Source organism: Panthera uncia (assembly GCF_023721935.1).
Source record: "Panthera uncia isolate 11264 chromosome A3 unlocalized genomic scaffold, Puncia_PCG_1.0 HiC_scaffold_11, whole genome shotgun sequence".
Lineage (NCBI taxonomy): Eukaryota > Metazoa > Chordata > Mammalia > Carnivora > Felidae > Panthera > Panthera uncia.
Genome location: NW_026057578.1, coordinates 4,679,933 through 4,701,694, shown reverse-complemented (window position 1 = coordinate 4,701,694; position 21,762 = coordinate 4,679,933).

The following is a 21,762-nucleotide window of genomic DNA, read 5'->3' as shown; positions in this document are numbered from 1 at the left end:
GAAAGGAACAGCTGAACGCAGATGGTGCCGTGGGTCGGTTGCACAACTTTTCGCCGGGACCTGATAGACCGAGTTCAATGCATGGGCCAAATTGATTTTTATCAACCATGGGTTTTTAATTAACAGTGGTGTCCACTTACCGCCATCCATTATTTACTGTTTACCCACTAATTAAAAATTATGCTGCCTTCGCACTCGTAAGAGCAGGGACATTTGAAATTAGATAGCATCGTTCAAATTACCTGCAGAATTACATCCAGAGCGCCCGATTGCTCAGACCAAGCTACTGGGGTTTAAAATATGATCTGCTCCGAGCTGATGTGCTGTCGTGAGTCAGAATGCCAGAAACAGCCTACAGAGGCCAACACCGTACGGAGCCTGCCGGGGGCCTTAAGGGGGGCAGGAGACTCGCTAAGCCTCTTCTGAACACACGTCTGCAGACCAGCTGCTCTGTCTGCATTATGGTGGTGAGTCCTTCCAGCAGTCCCAGGGGAAGCAGCCCGTCAGTGTGCTGTACCCGCCAGTCACATCTACAGACCCAGTGGTATAATCCGCACGACGACCCGTGACGTAGGTTCTGCCGATGCCCCCGTTTTGCAGATGAGGAAACAGGTTCGGAGATGGTGTCACTTACCCCAGGCAGATGCTTCCTTCCCAATTAAAAAAAAATAAATAGATTTTGGCGAAATACACCTAACATAAAACTCATCACTTTATTATTTTTTTTAAGTTTATTTATTTTAAGAGAGAGTGAGTGGGGGAGAGGAGCAGACAGAGAGGGAGAGAGAGAATCCCAAGCAGTCTCCCCACTGTCGGCTCCATGCCCAACCACAGGGTTCAAACTCACACACCGTGAGATCATGACCTGAGCCGAAACCAAGAGGCAGACACTTAACTGACTGAGCCACCCAAACGTCCCTAAAACTCACCATTTTAGCCATTTCAATTTTTTTTTTAACGTTTATTTATCTTTGAAGGAGAGAGAGCGAGTGGCGGAGGGGCAGAGAGAGAGGGAGACACAGAATCCGAAGCGGGCTCCAGGCCCCGAGCTGTCAGCACAGAGCCCGACGTGGGGCTCGAACTCACAGACCATGAGATCATGACCTGAGCCGAAGTCGGACGCTCAACCAACTGAGCCACCCAGGCGCCCCTAAAGCTCATCATTTTAGCCGTTTCAAAGTGTACAAGTAAAATCCAGTGGCATTTAGGTTAGTCACCATGCTGTGCAACCATTGCTGCTGTCTAGTTCCAGAATGTTCTTATCACCCCAAAAGGAGGCCCTGTACACGTCAGTGAGGACTCTTCATTCCGTCCTCTCAAACCCTGGCAACCACTAATCTGCTTTCTGTCTCCACGGATTTGCCTATTTTGGGTATTTCATAGAAATGCTGTTAACAATCTGTGCCCTTTTCTCATCCGGTCTTCAGAGGACGTGGTTATATCCTCATTGTGCGGATGAAAATGAAGGCTTAGAGAACTTTCACACCCAGCTCCCCCGTCCGTGTTTTCTTTAAAGAGCACGATAAGAGTGGGCCTGAATGAAAAGGGGTTTGTAGCCAGACAAGTATCAGGTCTTCAGAGATCCTTCTTTTGGGGGCAAAAAGCAACAGAAAAGCAGTCTTTCTTCCTGTCCTAATTGGCTTGTTCTGAGGTTCTGGGAGGTGAGTCAGCTGATTCTGGGTGCGGCTGTGAACATTTCTTACCCTCGTGGTTGTGCGCAGATTTTAGAGGGTGTTAAAAAGCAGCCACGGGGCGCCTGGGTGGCTCAGTCGGTTGAGCGTCCGACTTCGGCTCAGGTCGTGATCTCACGGTCCGTGAGTTCGAGCCCCGCGTCGGGCTCTGTGCTGACAGCTCAGCGTCCGGAGCCTGTTTCAGATTCTGTGTCTCCCTCTTTCTCTGACCCTCCCCTGTTCATGCTCTCTCTCTGTCTCAAAAATAAATAAATGTTAAAATAATAATAATAATAATAATTAAAAAAAAAAAAAAAAGCAGCCACAGTTACCGTAGCAAACCCATGCTGTGCGGTCCGCATTGCCGAGGACAAGACCGAATTTTAAAAGGGGTTGGTCTGTGCTTGATTTTACAATATTAAGAAATGCTCAAAGTAAATAACATTTAATAAGTAAATGCATAAATGACTCACAGACAGCCCGAGGGAGGTGCACAAAACGAAGGGGGACAGGCGTGAGGTTAACTCATCACTGCACCTCAGAAATGCAAAAGGACAGTGGTTGTGTGTCCTCGAGCTGCTCTGACAAGGGACCACAAACGGGGAGACCTACCCAACACAACTTTATTCTGTCAGACCCTCAGACCACAAGTCTGCAGTCAAGGTGTGGGCAGGGCTATGCTCTGTCCGGAGGCTGGAGGGGAGGATCCTTCGGGCATCTTCTGACCTCAGGTGGCTCCAGCCGTCCCTTGGCTTGTAGACACATCGCTTCAGTTTTCACCTCCATCTACACATGGGCTTCTCTCCTGTCTTTCCAGTGTCATCCTACAGATGCCACCGTATTTCTCTTTTGGGCGTTCCTAGCAAAGAGGAGGGATGCAACTTTCCTGCCTCGGGGCTGTTGTACATGCTGTTCCTTAGCCAGAGCACTGTTCCATGTGCTTTGTGCTGGGTTCTCCCTCTGCAGTGAGGTCTGAGAGCACATGGCAATCCCCGGCAGGCTGATATCAAACACCCTCTTCTCCTCTTTTCCATTCCCCCTTTGTTTTGTGTGGTACTCGCTGCACCTGGCAACTATTTACCTGCTTTCTGTTTTTTATTTACTTTTATTTGTTGACTTTTCAATTTGAAATAATTTCAGCCTCACAAAAATGTTGCAAAAGCAGTAGAAAGTGCTAGCATACCCTTCCCCTAGTTCCCCAAATGTTAATATCACGCACAGACATAGTTCTTGATCAAAACCAGGACGTTAATATTGATAACAATGTCAGTAACTAATCTACAAACCCTATGCACACTTCACTGACTGTCCCATCAGTGTCTCCTTTTTGGTCCAGGATCCGATTCAGGATCACACATCACATTTATTTTTCACGCCTCTTGTGTCCTTTCATCAGAGACACTTCTTTGGTCTTTGTCTTTCACGACCTTGCTGATTCTGAAGAGCGCTGGCCAGTATTTCATAACGTGTTTCTCAATTGAGGGTTGTCTGAAGTTTCTTCATGATTAAATTCAGCCTATGTAGTTTTGGTCGGAATGCCATAGAGGTGATGTTGTGTGACTGCCAGCGCAACACCCCAGGAGACACCTGGTGTCACGTCAATTTGTCCCAATACCGGTGATGCTCACTTTGATTATTTGCTTAAGGAGCTGACCGCCAGGTTTCTTCACTGTTAAATTACTACTTTTCTCTTTGTAGTTAATAATTATTGTATGGGCATATACTTAGAGATAATGTAAATATCTTGTTTTTCATTACACTTTAACCTCCACTAATTTCAGCATCCATTGATGACCACTGATGATTCTTGCCTACAACAATTATTACTGTAGTGTTTTCCAAATGGATATTCTCTAGTTCCACCAAAGCTTCTGAGTTTATTGATTGGAATCGTGCTGTATGGAAGCACTGTCTGTTCTCCCATTTACCTCTTTATTCAATTGTTGTTTGTATTAATATGAACCCGGATATATTGATTTTGTAGGTTACAATCCATTGCTATCATTATTCATGTTGTTGCTGAATTGTCCCTGATTTGGTCATTGGGAGATCCTTCAACTTAGCTCTTGCGTAACTTTCTATATGCCCTGGTCATTTTTGTGAGCACTTCCTCATTTTCTGGCACCGGAAGATCTTCCAGGCTCATTTTGTACTTTCCTCGCCCTTGCCCTGGAATCAACCATTTTTTCAAGGAGTCCTGGTTCTTTTTTTTTTTTTTTTTTTGATGGATGGTGTTTAGAAACCAAGATCTGGACTCTGGGTGTGCTCACTGTTGCTGGGGTGTCACACAAGTTTCCTCAATTTTCTTTTCTTTTCTTTCTTTCTTTCTTTCTTTCTTTCTTTCTTTCTATTCTTTCCTTCCTTCTCTCCTTCCTTCCTTCCTCCTCTTTTTCTTTATTTCTTTTTCTTTTCTTTTTCCTTCCTTCCTTCCTTCTCTTTTTCTTTATTTCTTTTTCCTTTCTCCTTCCTTCCTTCCTTCCCCTTCCTTCCTTTCTTTCTTTCTTTCTTTCTTTCTTTCTTTCTTTTCTTTCTTCTTTCCTTCCTTCTCTCCTTCCCTTTTTCTTTATTCCTTTTTTTCCTTCCTTCCTTCCTTCCTTCCTTCCTTCCTTCCTTCCCCTCCCTCCCTCTCTTTCTTTCTTTCCTTCTTTTCTTCTTTTTTCTTTTTCTTTTTTCCTTCCTCCTTCCTTCTTTTCTCTCCTGTCCTGTTCTGGGCACCGGCCGAACAGGCACTTCCTTCTTTCCCTTTCTTTCTTTCTTTCTTTCTCTTTCTTCTTTCCTTCCTTCCCTCCTTCATTCCTTCTCTTTTTCTTTGTTTCTTTTTTCTCCTTCCTTCCTTCCTTCTTTCCTTCCCCTTCCTCCCTCTCTTTCTTTCTTCTCATTTTTCTTTCCTTCTTTCCCTTTCCTCTTTCTCTTCCTTTCTTTCTTTGTTTCTTTCTTTTGTCTTTCCACCTTCCTTCCCTTCTCTCCTTTCTTCCTTCCTATCTCTTACTGTCTAGTTTGTCCACTACATGAGAACAGGTCTTTATCTCTCTTGCTTACTGCTGATTCTTCAACACCTAGGGCAATGCCTGATGGATACTCAATTCATATTTGTTGTCAAGACTTGAAAGGACTTAGGACAATGCCTGCCCATAGTAAATGCTCAATAAATGCTAGCTATAATTGCTCCTTTAGTTGAATGAAGGAATGACTTGTGCACCATAACACTGATGCACATGAGCTCCCTGTTGACACTTCTCCCACACTTTGGGGTTTTCCCTCCTAAAAATCAGCTGGTGATTTCCATTACATGTGTGGCTGTTACGATCAGGCTTGAACTGGAAGCAGAGAAAGAGAAGGATTATGGTTGTTGGGATCCCTAACAATGTGGCTAAAGGTGCAAGGGTGGTGGATAAGGGAGTTCCCAGTAGGCTGGGGGTCTTGGGTGATCCAAACAAGTAGAGAAGAAAGAGAATTAGGTGGAGAGACATTTAAGTGTGAGCATCAAATCCTGCTGAGAGCTTCGAGGACAGGCTGGATCCAGCATCAAAACCTGAGGCCAGGTGCTTTGCTTTAAATCCTTTGATGTTGTTGTTATTATGTGTGTGTGTGTGTGTGTGTGTGTGTGTTTCAATGTTTATGTTTTGAGAGAGTAGGTGAGAGAAAGAGAGAGAGAGGGAGGGCCAGAGAGAGAGGGAGAGAGAGAGAATCCCAAGCAGGCTCTGCACTTGTCACCATGCAGCCTGACACAGGGCTTGAACCCACGATTGTGAGATCAGGACCTGATCCAAGATCAAGAGTTGGGCACTTAACCCACTGAGCCACCCAGGTGCCCCAAAGCCTTTGTTGAACCTTGGAACCTACCCCAGCCAAACCAGGACCCCGATGCGGTTGTATACCCCCAGGAAAGGCTCTACCTGGCTCCGTGGCACTACTCAGTAGAAAGAGAATACGAGCCACGAATGTTAGCCATGCATGTGATTTTACATTGTCTAGTAGCCACATTGAAAAGGCTAAAAAGTAACAGCTAAATTAATGTTAATGATATTTTATTCAGCCCCGAATATTGTGTCTTAACATGTAATAAGTATGAAAACTATTAATGAGATAGATGCTTTTTTTCCATAGAAGTCTTGGAAATCAGCTGTGTATTGACACTCATAAAACAACTCAGTTTAGAACTAGCTGCATTTCGGGGGCTCAGGGGCCACATGTGGCTGGTGGCTGCCATATGGGTGGCCTCGCTCTGGCTCAAGAGTGGAGTGTGTTTTACCTTTGCTTGTACTGGACGCTTTCAAGCTGGTTTCTGAAGACCACTAACGTTTTTTTCTGGGAGAAAAGGGGAGGCCCCGTGAGTGGAGCTTTAGCTCCCCCACCCCCCACCGCTTTAGCCCACGTAGCCCCTGGTTTATATATTGGGATGCTAATTAAGATCTGCTTTGGATAAAAGTGTTCTCTTGCTGAAAAAAAAAAAAAGAAAAGAAAAGAAAAAAGAAAATCGGAAACCCTCTGGTTCATTTCAAAATCCTCAGCTTGAGGTAATTCACCTGGAATGTTTGGACTTGGAAGCTTATGCACATTTTCAATAAAAATCCCCGCCCCCCAAAATAAGCCCTCCTGATTAGAGGTGGCCGCTTTTTCCAAACGGACATGTGCTGGTGTGCAATGGTACCCAGCGGCTGCTTCGCCAACAAGCTTCAGAAACCGGCTGTTGCAATGACAGCCATCACTGTGCTGCTACAGGAAAAGACGTGCTTTCCAATGAAGTCATCGCACAAAAGGCACGCAGACTTTCCATTCAAACTCCCCCGAGAAGGTTACGGATTGTCATGCTGGGACGGTACCAGCAAATCGCAGAAATATGGAGACAAACGCTGAATGCTAAGGAGTCAAAACTTCCCCTCTGGTGTGGACGGCGGGGTCTTCGGATCCCTCATATGTCCCTCATTTGGCCATAATTGAAACTCATCCTCCATCCAATCTGAGGCCTTTGTGTTCAAGGCCGAGTGTTGGGGATGGGGAGTTGGGGCGGGGGGAGTGGAGATGGGCTTTGTGCTCTTGGGAAACTCAGAAACGGCGTGCCCTAGAAAAAGGACAGGCCGCTGCCCACTCCCTGCAGCGCCCGGGACTTTGAAGCGTGCCCTCCTCTGCTTGCTGAGCTCAGGGATTTGAAAGTCACCCTGAGGAATCCTGGAGGGACTGGGGGACTGGAGAAGCAGGTTCCGAGCTGGCGCTGGCGGGAAGGAAGAGGGCATCAGAGTCAGATGTCAGTGTGTTGAAGGGCTAGTGGAGGGCACAGATGGGTCTGTTACTGTTCACTCCGTTCCCCACGAAAAGTCCTGGGGGCGGCCTGGACCATGGTGTCGGTGGAAAAGGTGGGTCTCACTTGGTGCCACCTGGAGGGGGCGATTATTTTACGTTTGTGTTTCCAAAATTGAAAACATTTTGTAACGGGGAGCGGCTGGTCTCGCAGACATTTCCCCGCCCCCCACCCCCCACCCCACAGCTTGTGTCTAGCATTTCCTGCTGAGGGAACAGGAAATGTACAGCTCCGGGGATGGGGAAGGAATGGGGGGTTTGGGAAATGAGTCTGGCCCACCAGGCCCGGCTCGTCAGCCAGTGTTTTTTGTTTGTTTGTTTAGGAATGTTCCAGTACAAAAAACGGTTCCCATCAAAACTCTCCCTCGGCCCCATGATCATGCTAATTACTCCTCGTTCTGGCTGGGGCTTCCCCCCAGATGAAAACTGGAAAATTCCAGCCAAAGCCCAGCTGTTTCCAAGTAGTCAAGGCATTAGGGTGATTGATGGAAGTTTTTGCCTTTTCACCCAGATGTTCTGGTGTCTTAGACACAAGGCCTCGTCAGCTCGACTCCAGTGCCCGTGTTCCCAGATCTGCATGTTGGTCCTTAGATGTTCCTAAATTATACCAAGTCCAGCGGGACATCCTGGTGCCTGCCGTAGGGGTGCAGATACCAGTCAGCATTTGCTCAACAGAACGTGTGTCCCATTGCACCGAATCTTTGTTTGTCCTCTCGGCGGAAGCCTGAAGCTTTCATCGTTCCACACAACAGGAGTTGGGTAAGATGATCACAAAGTTTTGACACATTCAATGAGAAGGAAGACGTGTGTGTAATCGCAGGGAAGACTCTGGAAGAAAGCAAAGCAAAAGGCATCTTCGAGCGGCACCTTGAGGAGCTTAACTCTTCACGGGGCCTTGGGAGATGGTTCTCCACCAGCTCTTCCGTGGAGGGGCCAAGAACGTTCTCGTCCCACAGAAACATTTAGGTCTTAAAGAGAGAAGGATGGAGGCCAATGGTTTCCGTTGAGTGTCTTTGGGTTTGAGAACTGCCGGGAGACGTGGGGGGTCACGGGGAGCAACCCGTCGTTGGGGGAAGTGTACCACTTGCTGGGCTGTTCTTGGGAGTCTCCACAAGGGGGCCCTCTTGAGCTTTGGTTGGGGCGGTTGGGCGCCCCGGGTGAAACCCGGCACCACCTCCAGTGTCCGGCCTCCAGCCTGGGGCCACCAAGGCTCCCTGGTCCACCTGGACTTCCGTAAAGAGGGAGCCCATGGAAGGCCAGCTCTGGGCCCCAAGTTTTCTCCCACAGGGCATCATTTCTACTCCCACAGAGAACGTATTTGGAGACCAAAGGGCACAAGTAATGGGGTCATCCAGCCTTGCCTTCTTTCAGAGAAGTTTGCAGCACGGAACAAAAACTCCAACTGGAACCACAAGAAAGGGCATCTAGGAGGCTTCATAAACGACAAAACAAAACATCCTGGCTCCTTGAGTCTTTCCCTAAAGACACATATTGGGGGGGCGGGGGGGGGGGCCTTTGGTTCAGCTACGACGGGAAGCACGGAGATTTTAAATGCAGGAAAATTATTGTAATTTAACAAATCAATTTTTCTTACATTGCGTTGAGATTAAGTTCGTGGTCTCTTCCATACATCGAAAATAACGAATTTCCCCAGAGTGCAGTTTTGTGGGAAAACCTCCATCATGTTTCGAAAAACCCATTTTGTTAGGAGTTACCAGATTTTATTTTAAGAGAAATGGTAATATTTAATTATGGCATTATTTTACCGTCCAGAAAATTAATGTGCTTTCAGAGTTTCAGGAGTAAGGCCCTGCTGTAAGTCCGAACCCTATTTTTAAATTACCATACAAATAGAATCCCAAAGACGCAAATATTGGCTTAAGTGTTGCAGACGAGGTCCAGGAAAATGCGTTGGCTTCCTAAATGTTAAATAAACAGGCTTGTAATTCTTGCCTTCCCCTGCGACCCCGGGCGGGGGGCAGTCGCACGCTGGGGAGGCACCCAGGCTCACAGAGGGGACACAGCAGTGCAGATTGGATGGACACAGAGGATTCATCATCTATGTCCCTGGTACCATCCCGGGAATGAGCCCACATTTCTGTAAAGCTCCAGAGTCTGCAAAGCCCACGTTCACGTCTCTGCCCGGTCGCGCTAAAGCCTTTGGGATGGGAACTTGATCACCCCATCTTACAGACGGGGAAACAGAGGCTCAGGAAAGGAGCATCTGAGAGTGTCAGGCTTCGGTCACATAAGTCGGTGGGTGGAAAGGCCCAATCTCCAAACCAGGTCTGTTCCCTGTAAATTCCAGTCTCCTTCCACCTACACACAGCCCCTAGTGTTTGCTCGACATTTATCGAGCACCTACTGTGTGCCTGGCACCAGGTGGAAAGATGCTTCTACAAGGGCTCAGGGTACCGCTCCAGGGCAACAGAACCTTGGAGATGTTCTGTGCGATGCTGACCCAGTTTGCCGAAGGGAAGAACGAGGAGGGGCCGCCAGGAGGGGCCTTGCCGCCTACGTGCTCCTTGAGAGGAGCTGCTTGACAGGTGGACGAGAGCCATCACGGGCACTCGGGCAGAGGCTGTGAAGGTGGCAGGGAGGTGTGAAACAGCAGACAGTGTGGAGGAGACGTAATTAGTCCCTGTGACGGGCGGGCACAGGGCGAGGGTTGTCATGGGAGAGGGAGGGGGGTAGGAGGCACCAGCAGCTACGCAGGAGGCCCTGTTCGTCCCTTCAGGGGTCTGGAGTGTTCTTCAAACAGACGGAGCCATGCGGGGGCTGAGAGCGGGTGGGCGTTTTGAAAGGCAGGGCTGTGCCTACGTGGGTGACACTGGCCGTGATTCCGGGGGAACATGATGGACAGCTCACGTCTGACTGGTTACATGTCTGTTTTGATTTGGTTCAATAACTGACACATCACGCCTGGGATTTCGTTGGTATGAGGCTAAAGCATACAGGGATAGGTTGGGTTTTTTTTAAACTAAGTGAAAATGAGTTACTTTAGAGAGAGAGAGAGAGAGAGAGAGCAATCCAATTATAGGACAGTAGTGATCAGATATGGCCGAATTGCCATGGTGGCCGTTGGGGACCAACGCTCTAAGGCCTCCTGATTTCTGTGAAGGATGATCTAGTGATGGGTGTTGGGTGGGGGTGGGGAAGGAAGGGCTTGAACCTGTGAGAGACCCCCTCGAATCCCAGCCACGGAGGTGAGGTGGGGGCAGGCGTGTTGAAGGGCAAAGCCAGCCCGGCGCCGTTGAGATGTGGGGTGAGGGCGGGAGCAGAGGTGGCTTGGCTGTGTGGGTTCTCAGCCCGGAGACCGGGTGGGGGGGGTGTTGGGTACCACTCCGTCGCCCAGATGGAGAACTGGGGAGTTTTGTCTCTGGGGTTTGCTGTTTGAGGAGCTTCTGGGGCATCCAGGAGGAGGCAGCCGTGAAGGGCTCACTGGGGCCACCCATCCGGGGACGATGCACACGTGGGGGTGAGGGCAGAGGCCGGAAGTCGGGCAGAGGCAGAATCCCAAGAAGAGCAGCCCCAAGGGACGGGCCAGGGAGGGCCGAGGAGGGCCACTCGGAGGGGATCAGAAGTGCTGGGAGCCTGTTGTTTACAAGTAGGGTTGCCGATAAAACAGAAGGTGCACACTGAAATTTGATTTCCAGAAAAATCCATTGGTATCAGTGTATCTCCAATACCGCATGGATGAGCGTAGGCGTTTGGAGAAGAGAGACGAAACCAGAGGGGTAGGGAGATTGTGTTTTATGGCTTAATTATTATTTTTATATAAGATCTTTTATGCCATACACAGGGCAAGCAAAAAATGAACCAGAAGATACAGAAAAACATGAAGGTGATATAAAAGCTTAGCCACGATTGCCTCACCCACAGTGAATTGCCGTTAACCTGCTGGTACACATTACCCTGCAGATTCTAGAGTCTGGGATGCAGAGAGAGACAGCACAGGGGCTCTGGTGCCCTTTGAACTTGCATCTGCAACAATGCTTGGCTCTCGGTAGGCACACAGTGCATTTCTGTCGAATGAATGGATAAATCTTTCTCGACTTTTTTTTTCTTTTATACACACATACACGCGTTTATTCCGTTATTGTTTACAAAAGTGGGATCATTTTATGCATTTTACTTGAAATGTGTGTTTTTGTCTTGATCATAGATTTTGGAGACCTGTGGGGGAAGGTTGGCTTTTTAGGACCGGTGGGGGGGCGGCGGGGGGACTAAGGATTATTCAGTCTTCAAGGGAGGAACCAGGGGAAATGATAAAGTAGCACCAGCAGGAGAAATAGTAACCGTGGGGAGCAGGTTCCCTAATCAAGGAGAGTCCGATAAAAACAGGCTAACCTCTTCAAACAAAGGCAATACAGGGCTTGCAGTGGAATTTTCAAAATGTATGAAAAAGGTATAAAATGGAAAGCGAAAGTTGCTTTCTACCCTGAAGCCCTGCTTGCTTTCTCCCACGTGCATCATTTTAAGTTACTCGTGTGTCCTCCCAGTCAATGGTTTCATGCCGATCTCTGCATATAAATGCATATGGTTTTTATTTGGCTGTTAAATTTTTTTTTTTATGGACGCGATCTTTCTATACACTTTGTTCTGCATTTTGCTTTCTACACTTAAACTATCAGGGATAGCCTTCGACCTTAGATGTGTCTCTTTGTGGCAACCAAAAACAGTATTCCGTATAGAGATGAATCTTCATTTACCGAACCAGTCCTCGCAGATGGTCATTCAGACCGTGGTCAGTTTCTCTGGCTGGTTTTGTTTGTTGCTGTTACTACGTACGGCAATATGTTGGACATCCTGGTAACATCTTAACGTATTTTGGTGGACATTTTGTACGTATCCTTTGGAAAAATCCCTAACAAAGAGATTTAACATTTTGTCGTACATTTAACATTTTGATAGATTTGACCAAATTGTCCTCCAAAAATGCTGTTTCAGTTTAGCCTCCCCCAGATGGTATACGAGAGTATTTGTGTCCTTTTACCTTTTAATTTTTTTTTAATGTCTATTGATTTTTCACAGAGAGAGAGAGAGAGAGAGAGAGAGAGACAGAGCATGAGCAGTGGAGGGGCAGAGAGGGAGACACAGAATCGGAAGCAGGCTCCAGGCTCTGAGCTGTCAGCACAGAGCCCGACGCGGGGCTCGAACTCACAGTGTGTCCTTTTACCTTTTGACCACACTGGATATTATCACATTTTTCACTTTCTGCTATCTAACATATGAACAGTGGAAGAGAAATTACAAGCTAATGAGAGTTTGTGGCTAAGCACACATTTCTGTGCCTATAAGTAAGCAAGGGACACAAGTTAATAAGCAGACACTCCACTACCTTGGATTCATACGCTTCTGTTTATTTTCACTGATCCCACCCTGGGTCGGACCACCACCATTTCTCACCTAAAAGACTGACAGTTGCCTCTCACTGTTTCCCCAGCATCCACTCTGTCCCCCCGCCCCCGCCCCCGCCCCCGCAATCCTTTCTCCATGAAACAGTAACTGTGATCTTTAACAGATGAAAATCAGCATCCTGTTTCTACAGGGTGGCTCTCTGAATATTCAGAGGACACCTTCACTAGGCACAACTAGATTTGATGTAAAGTATAATTTTGCAGACAGTAGGGCAGCCTCTGAGTTCCCTGGCCCCAAGAATGAGCTGAAGTGGGAGCCGTGGAGACCCTCCTGGGGGCAAATGTCATTGTCAGCACTGTTAGTGGTCAAGAACCAGGTTGCTGGGAGAAACAAATATGAATGGTCTCTTGAGAAAAGCGTGATCATTTTTCTCCCCCAAGATTTTCCATGGATTAAGACCAAACAAATATGAGTTCTCAGCTAAAGATCACCAAATACACAAGTCAACTATGGGAGTAAGAGTTAGCAGAAACAAAATCTTACATCCCAAGAGCATCAGATATTGGAATTACTATCACAGAAAAAAGAAAAGCATATATGAAATGTTTAATAAAGTTTGGAATTAAAAAAAAATGAACATTTAGCAAATAATCATCTCAGTAAAATACATCACCTAAACTTAAATTTGGAAACTAATGAAGTTGATGCCCTTGTTATTACACTGTATAAAAATAGTTTCAAAACTGCTGTTGGAAGAAAACATACTTTTGCTTCAGTTCTGATGTTAGGCTGTTTACATTTTAACTTCTAGTGTGCCTTGTCATTGAGACTGTACTTGATCACAAAAACCAAGTGCTTATTACAGGTGCATCTGTATCAGCAATTAAAGAATAAATAAGTAAAGGTGATACTGTAGGAGAAGCTGAAGCTCGTATAACCTGCACCGGAAATCTGTTCATTAGCTTGCTTCCCAAAGAACAGAAGAACTCAGTCTGAATATGATCTATTACTGATGGATTTCAGCCACAGATACACCAAGTACTATTTTCTCACACGGCAATATGCTAGGTAGTGCTGGAGATACCAAGTTATGGCAGAGTTCCTGCGCTTAGGGTCTTTATCAAAATAAATAATCTTTACTAAGCAAAAAGAAAGAAAAAAGAATAACAAACATGAGTCCATAAGAAACGACCAAGCAGATTTGGGAAAAGAATCAAATACAACAATAAGAAATAAAAAAAAAAAATTATTAATATGAAAACTTAGTGTCTGGACCAAGGAGCAGGTTAGACACAGTTGAAAAGGGCATTAGTGAACTGGAAAATAGATGTAAAGAAATTACCCAAAATTCGGGAAAGGAAGAGAGGGGGCTGAAAACTAAGAGAGAGGGGTTGGAAGGCATAGCAGCTAATATTGAGAAAGTCCGATATCTCCTAGAAGGAGAGAAAAGGAAGGGTAGTGGAGAAGCAACAGATGAAGAAACAATGACTGATAATTTTATGGAGGCAATGAAAGACCCCCAAACACTGGTGCCAGGAAGAACAGTGAGCACCAGACAAGATTAATAAAAATAAATTAACCCTTGGACCTGCAGAACACTAAAGGTAAAGAGAGAGAGAGAGAGACAGAGACAGAGAAAGGAGCCATTGGCTTAGAATTGTGTACCCGGCCAAATAATCTTTCAAGAACGAGGATTAAGCAAAGGCATTTTCAGGTAATCACTACTGAGTGGGGCACCGAGAGGACGACTATACTAATGACTTTTTATACAAGGGAATCGAAGAAGGAATGTTTGGCTTTTAAGACGATTTCATGAGCCAAGAATTTGAGAGTGTTGTAAATCGAAACAACAACAACAGCAACAACAACAACAACTGAAGTAATAATCTCTGATTTTGTGGGGTCAAAACAAAAAAAGACATGACTAAAATATTGGAAAATAGGAATATGTGATTTTGGAGAGGAATGTTTAGGTTCGTGTTCCAAATTCTTTGTGTTCTCAGGAAAAGGGTGAAGCTATAAGCAAAGGGTGAAGATATTAACGTGTTCTAATTTCAGAGGTAGTCACGAAAGTTATAAAAGTATTGTATAAACTTCCAAACCAGAAGAAAGGAAAAAAACTAACGGGAACAAACACAACCCAACTGATCTTTTGAATACATTGGTGTCACGTACATGATACACAAATATAGATCATACATACATATATATACACACATACATATACATGAATATATATGACAAGAAAGGAGGAAGAAAGCATAAAAGCATAATTTGTAGAAAATAAGCAGGTGATAGAAACAAATGTGATTTACTTGCCACTTAGAAGACAGTATCGAAGTGGATTTTCAGGACTCCCGCTATGTTATTTACATACTCAAAGCGTACAAATACAAAAAGGTCGAAAGTAAAGTGATCGAAAGCCACTCATTTACTAATACTAAGTGAAAGGAAACTGATGTCAGATAAAGTAGGATACACCATAAAAAGCATTATCAAGGATAGAGGTCACTCCATAAATGGTCCAATTTGCCAGAAAGATATCATAAAATAGCATCAAAATATACAAAGCAAAAATTGCTGTTGACATAGGGAGCTATTGACAAACCCATCATCCTGATGAAAGATTATAACAAAATGTTTTCAATAATTTATAGGTCAAGCAAAGTTAGTAATGACACAGAAGATTTAAAAACACAATGAACAAGTCGAATTCATTTTATATGTGTGTTGTATAAGCACAAAACCGTGCTCAACCATGAAAGAATGTACTTTCTTTCCAAGCACACATACAATACTTACAAAAACTGACCCTGTGCTAAGTCATAGATTACGTCTCAACAAATTCAGAGAATTGGTATTGTACAGGCCACATTACTGATCACAATGCAACTAAATTAAAAGTCATAAATAAAAACATTTTAAGAGATTATATGTGTTTGGAAGTTAAAAACACTTCTAAAACACTAACACTCAGGCATTAATGAAGAAATCAAAATAAATAAAAAACAGAACTTACAGCTGAGTAAAAGTTGAAAATAGTACATATCAAAACTTGTAGAATGCACAGAAAGCAAGACTTTGAGGTAAGCTTATACACTTATAAACATATTTAAAAGAAGAAGGATGGGGTGCCTGGGTGGCTCAGTCGGTTAGGCGTCCGACTTCAGCTCAGGTCACGATCTCGCGGTCCGTGAGTTCGAGCCCTGCATCGGGCTCTGGGCTGATGGCTCAGAGCCTGGAGCCTGCTTCCGATTCTGTGTCTCACTCTCTCTCTGACCCTCCCCCGTTCATGCTCTGTCTCTCTCTGTCTCAAAAATAAATAAACTTAAAAAAAAATAAAAAAAAAAAGAAGAAGAAGGCTGAAAATTAAAGATACTTATCGAACTTAAAAAGTTAGAGCAAAATGCCTGGGTGACTCAGTTGGTTGGGCATCGAACTCTTGGTTTTGGCTCGGGTCATGATCTCGAGGTTCGTGAGTTCAAGCCCCACATTGGGCTCCATGCTAAAAGTGTGGAGCCTGCTTGAGATTCTCTCTCTCCCTCTCTCTCTCTCTGCCCCTCCCCAGCTCACTCTCTCTCTCTCTCTCAAAAATAAATAAATAAACTTAAAAATAATTTTTTTAAAGTTAGAACAAGAAAAAGAGTAAGCCCAAATAAGGGCAAAGGAAGGAGGTAATAAGGGAAAAAAACAAACAAACAGATATTAAGAAAAAAACACAGAATAAACAAGGCCCAAATTGATTCTCTGAAATCCTTAATAAATGAGATAAATCTCTGTTAAAACTAAAGAAAAGAACTGTGGGTGGGTGGGCGAGAAGAGAAAAAAATCAGGAATGAGAGGGGGCAGAACTACGGATCGAGCAGAGGTATTTTTTTTTAAAGAAGCTTATGATTTGATATATGTAACTGCTGCCTAAGTAGTTTCATAGCTGAGAAACTGAGCAGTAATTTGAAAACTCCCACCCTGCCAATAAACAGAAAACAAAACAGAACACAAAACGAAAAAGAAGCACACAAACACAAAAACCCCAGGCCAGAGTGTTTTTACAGGAGTTCCACTAAACTTTAAAGAAACCGTTCATTCCAATTTTACATAAACTCTTGCAAAAAGTAGAAAATGAGGGAGCATCTCTCTCCTCCTACGTGAGGCCTTTTTACCAAGGGCAGGGCCTGAAGTTCCTCCAATTTGGGGGATCTCCCTGACAGCAACCCGTGCGGACGTATGCAAAAGTGAAATAAAAGTAAATCTTGATTTAGAAGGAGAAAAATATCACAAGAAATGACAAATGTGAGGCCGTTGAAAGATGTCAGAAACACAACATGCGGGAGAACAGCACACCCTCCTTATCGGTCAGCTGCTCAACCCTTCTGCAGCCACTTTGCCAACGTTTTTGGGGTTGAGGACTCTTCGATCACCTCTTCATATGACAAGGATTTTGTACTTCCGTTTTCTTTGGCAAGAGTAGAAAGGCCATTCAGGCTTTCTTCTGCCCTCGTTGACTAAAAATATCTTTCTTTGGTTATTGATCATTTAGAACCTTCTTTTTTTTTTTTTTTTTTTTTTTTTGGTTCACAAGCTCACTGTTCTATGTCCTACATTTCGTAGGGTGTTATCAACATTTGGGAAATCTCTACCAAATTTCCTTCCCATATGAGCCAAATGATGCGAAGTAACTTTCCGTTCGCTAGCTCTGACCCCCTATGTTTCACGCCTTGTCTCTCCACCACCCGCATGATTTAGGTGACTGGTGCCCGAGGACAAATCCAAACGCACCTTCCTTCATGACCGTAGCCCCTACTACCCACCCAGGGGCAAGAATACTCCTGAAGCCAGCCCCACACCAGCTCGGGTGGCAATAACTTAACAATACAGGGACGTGGCTGCAAAGCATGTGAATATATCCCACGAAGTAAAAGGATTCCCAACTCAACCTCTCCTTAAACTGGATCCCCCAAATGCCTGTGCTCACCCCAACACTTTACAGCAAGAGGCAGAGATGGAAGGGAGTCAGGGTGGAAAGAGTGAGCAGGGAGCAGGAAGAGACTCTCTCCTAACTGGATAATGTTAAATGGCTTCCATTTTCAATGTCTGTGAAAGCTGATCTCCACTTGAACACGTTGCTAGGGTTCTGCCCCCCCCACCTCCAGGTGTTGGAAGGGACCCTCACAAGAGAAAGACCAGGAAGCCTTTTGAAGACAGTGTGAGGAAGGGAAATTAAGGACAGAGTGAGAAAGGAAAGTTATAGGGCAATCTCTTTATGGACAAGGTTGCAAAAGTCCCAAATAAAATATTAGCAAATGGAATGCAGTGGCATATAAAAGGATCGTGCATCGTGTCCATGTTGGGTCGATCCCCATAATGCAAACACGTTTCATATTAGAAAAATCTATAAATGTCATTCACCACATTCACAGATTAAAAGAGGAGAACCATACGATCTGCTACTCATAGATGCAGAAAAGACATTTGATAAAATTGTACACCCATTGATAATTAAAAAAAATCTTATCAAAAGAGAGATAATTTTGAAATGTCCTGATGCTGATTAAGGGCATTAGTAAAACCTGTACATTAAAGGGTATATTTTTTTAAGTTTATTTATTTCTGAGATACAGAGTGCAAGCGGAGGAGGGGCAGAGAGAGAGGGAGACACAGAATCGGAAGCAGGCTCCAGGCTCTGAGCCGTCAGCACGGAGCCCGACGCGGGGCTCGAACTCACGAACCGTGAGATCATGACTTGAACCGAAGTCGGACACTTAGCCAACTGAGCCACCCAGGTGCCCCTAAATGATATTTCTTCATAGTGAAATACTGAACTTTTGAGATCAGGAATAAGAAAAGATACCGCCATCACAGTGGATGCCAGTTAGTTTCAATGCTTACTGTAGGTCCTAGCAGTAAGGGAAAAAAGGCATAAGGATTAGAAAAGAAATAAAAATATCACTATTTGTAGAAGATAGACTTATCTTTGTACAGAACTCAACATCTACAGAAAAATGGCTGGAAATAATAAGAGTGTTTAGCAAGATGGCTGGATAAAAGAAATCAATGTAAAAAAATCAATTACATTCTGTAACAGCAACAAATAGTTGGGGGAAAAAATACCATTTACAATAGTAGTAAAAAGTATAAGGTACCTAGGAATAAATCTCATGAAAGTAAGCAAGACATATTTGGAGAAAACTACAAAAATGTATTAAAAGACAAGATATGAGAAATGAAGTGATATATTAATGGATCGAGAGATGTCTGTTCTCTTCTGATGCACAGACACAATGGATTCCAGTCAAAAATCCCAACAGGCTTTTTTTTTTTTTTTTTTTTTTTTAGGCTCTTGACAAGATGGCTATAAAATTTATACTGAAGAAATAGGATATGGGGGCCTGTTGTATCAGAGATCAAGATTTATTGAAAACTTGAATAATTATAACATTGTATATTCTGTGAAGAGATCAATTGACCGGTAGAGTCGAGAACTCAGATACTGGCTCATGAAATTTATAAGCTTGATATATGCGACGGGATTGCTGATCAGTGGGGAAGAGACGTCTTTTCAAAAAACAGGACCAGGACAACTGGTTTCCACACAGCAAATAACGAGATTGGAGTCCTGCCTCACACCATACCCCCAAGCCAATTTCCAGTGGATAAAAGACTTAAATATAAATGCAACATGCTAAAACCTTGAGGACAAAATGTAAAAGAATATGTTTAGGACCTCAAGGTAGCAAAGGATTTCTTAAACAAAATGCAAAGAAAGACAAGCTGACAATATTACATAAAAATTAGGAACTTGTGTTGCTCAAAAGACACCATGCAGAGCATGAGAAGAAAAGCCACAAACCAGGAGACGCTAATTTGCAACACAATAACCAGCAAAGGATTAATATACAGAATATGTAAAGAAGTCCTACAAATCTTAAGGAGAAGAAACAATACAGTAGAAACACAGACACAAAACACAAGCCAGTATTTCACAGGAGAGGAGACACAATAGTAAATAAAGCTATGTGGAAACGTGCTCAAACCCATTAATAGTCAGGGCCATGCAAATTACAATGCAACGAAGTAACATTTTATACTCATTAGATTAGCAAAAATTACAAAATCCATAAACAGCAAGTGCAGGTGAAGATTGGTGGGGACCCTGTCAGTGGGAGCGTAAATTGGGATAATTACTTTGTAAAGCAGCTCTTGTAACTGAATTTTATGAAAGTTTACCCTCTGAGAATAGCAGCTTACAAGCATTTCCTGTGACTCACAGTTGGAAGTGTGTCTAACTTCAACGCCCACTATGTATGCTGCCCACGCACGTGCACACACACGCACGTGCACAGGACAGAAGTAGCAGTTTGGGGGAACAATACTGGCTCTAAGAGATGACTGCTCTATAAACGTTAAAAAAAAATTTTTTTTTTTAAATTAAACGTTAAAAAAAAATTTTAAAAAATGGGGCGCCTGGGTGGCTCAGTCGGTTAAGCGTCCGACTTCAGCTCAGGTCACGATCTCGCGGTCCACGAGTTCGAGCCCCGCGTCGGGCTCTGGGCCGATGGCTCAGAGCCTGGAGCCTGCTTCCGATTCTGTGTCTCCCTCTCTCTCTCACCCTCCCCCGTTCATGCTGTGTCTCTCTCTGTCTCAAAAATAAATAAACGTTAAAAAAAAAAAGAGATGACCGCTCTGTAGCATTCTTTTCTCTTTCGTTGAATAAAACCCACTGGGTTGGGCCCCACGAAATCGCCGGTAATCACCACTCAGATCGTGGAACTCTCGCACTCGTGTTACCCGGTGACGAGTGCAGGAAGGTTTGTGACACGCTCGCCTGTGATAGCCCGAAACTGGAAACAAATGGGATGTTTGTAGACCAAAGAACAGAAGAGTAACCTGTAGCAGCCTTACCCATTGGAACATTATACAGCAGTGAAAAATGGATATAAACTGTGGCCACATCCAACAGCACCCCCACATGGTGGAAACAGAACACGGAGTGATATAAGTGGGCGCAGAAGAATGTATACAGTGAGCAGTAACACAGAGCTCAAGAACAAGCCCGGCTTAAAATGTACATTCGGGGCGCACGTGCCCTGAAGAGGCAAGGACGGATAAACACAAGGAAGGGAAGGGAAGCCGACAGGTGGAGAAAGACTCTGGCGAGGTTCCGGGTCATCGTGCGAGAGACGGGTTCACAGGTGCTCATTTTATGTTACATTTCAGAGGACACGGAGTTTTGCTGTTATCAAGTATTAGGTCGTAGAAACGTGCATACGATCAAGTTGCTCTCCTGTTTAATACTCTTCCCATTTGTAAGTCCTAAGAAATCCGATCTTGGCCTGGGATTCCCCTCGTCATTTTCTCCTGGTGCCAGGCACACTGATCTCCGGTCAATATCTTATCGCACCCGCGGTGATGGGCTGAATGTTTGTACCCTCCGCAATGTCAGTTGTTGAAGCCCTGCTCCCCCAGTGTGATGGCATTTGGATGTGGGGCGTTTGGGAGATAATAACAGGTTTAGATGTAGTCATGGGCGTGGGGTCCCCACGCTGGCATTAGTTCCCTTACAAGAATAAGCAAGACCCCCAGGCACAGCAAGAAGGTAAACCAGGAGAGGCGGGGGGGGCTCACCAGACTGAGAATTTGCTAGTACCTGGATCTTGGGCCTCTGAGGTCCCCAAACTGAGAACCACATGTTCAAGCCTCTCTGTCCGTGGTATTTGCTGTAGCAGCCTGAAATGACTGAGGCACCCAGCTTGTAACCACCCCAGGGCCTTTGAACTTGGCACTGTCCCAGGGATGCTCTTTTTGGACCTTCTGGCTCCTTCTCATCCTTCGGCTCCCTCTTTGGTGGGAGCTTCGCATGACCCTATCTTGAGTTGGGACTTCTGGAGCCCCCTAGAGCCTGTTGTGCCGCCCTTCCCTCCTCCCCACTCCCCCCAACCTACAGGGAACAATGGCAACCCTGGCCACCACCTTCCCAGCACTGACCACTGTCAGTGCAGGTCAGGGCATTTGCTGACCACAGGCCCCTGCAGCTGACTGTGAGCCTAGGGAGGGCCGGGATGCCTCTGTCTTGCTCACCTTGTCGTCCGCCAAGCCTGTTGCCGTATCTGCCAGAGTCTCACAGCAAACACTGGCTGCCAGAAGCGGCTACATGATTTGCAGGGCTCAGCGCATGTTGAAAAAGCAGGGCCCATGTTCAGAAACTGAAGAATTTCAGGAGAGCGATAGCAAAGCATTAAACCCAGTGCGAGGCCCCTCTCAGCCTGGGGCCCTGGATGAAGGCCCAGGCCACGCGCCCACAAGGCCGGCCCTCTTGCAGATAAATGTGGGAAAGAGCTGGAACCTGCATACAACAGCACAGGGCCTCGGGGTCTCACTGAGTGACCTGTGAACCGCATTAACCCCCCGCTGAAGGCGTGCTTCTGCTAGGGGACCA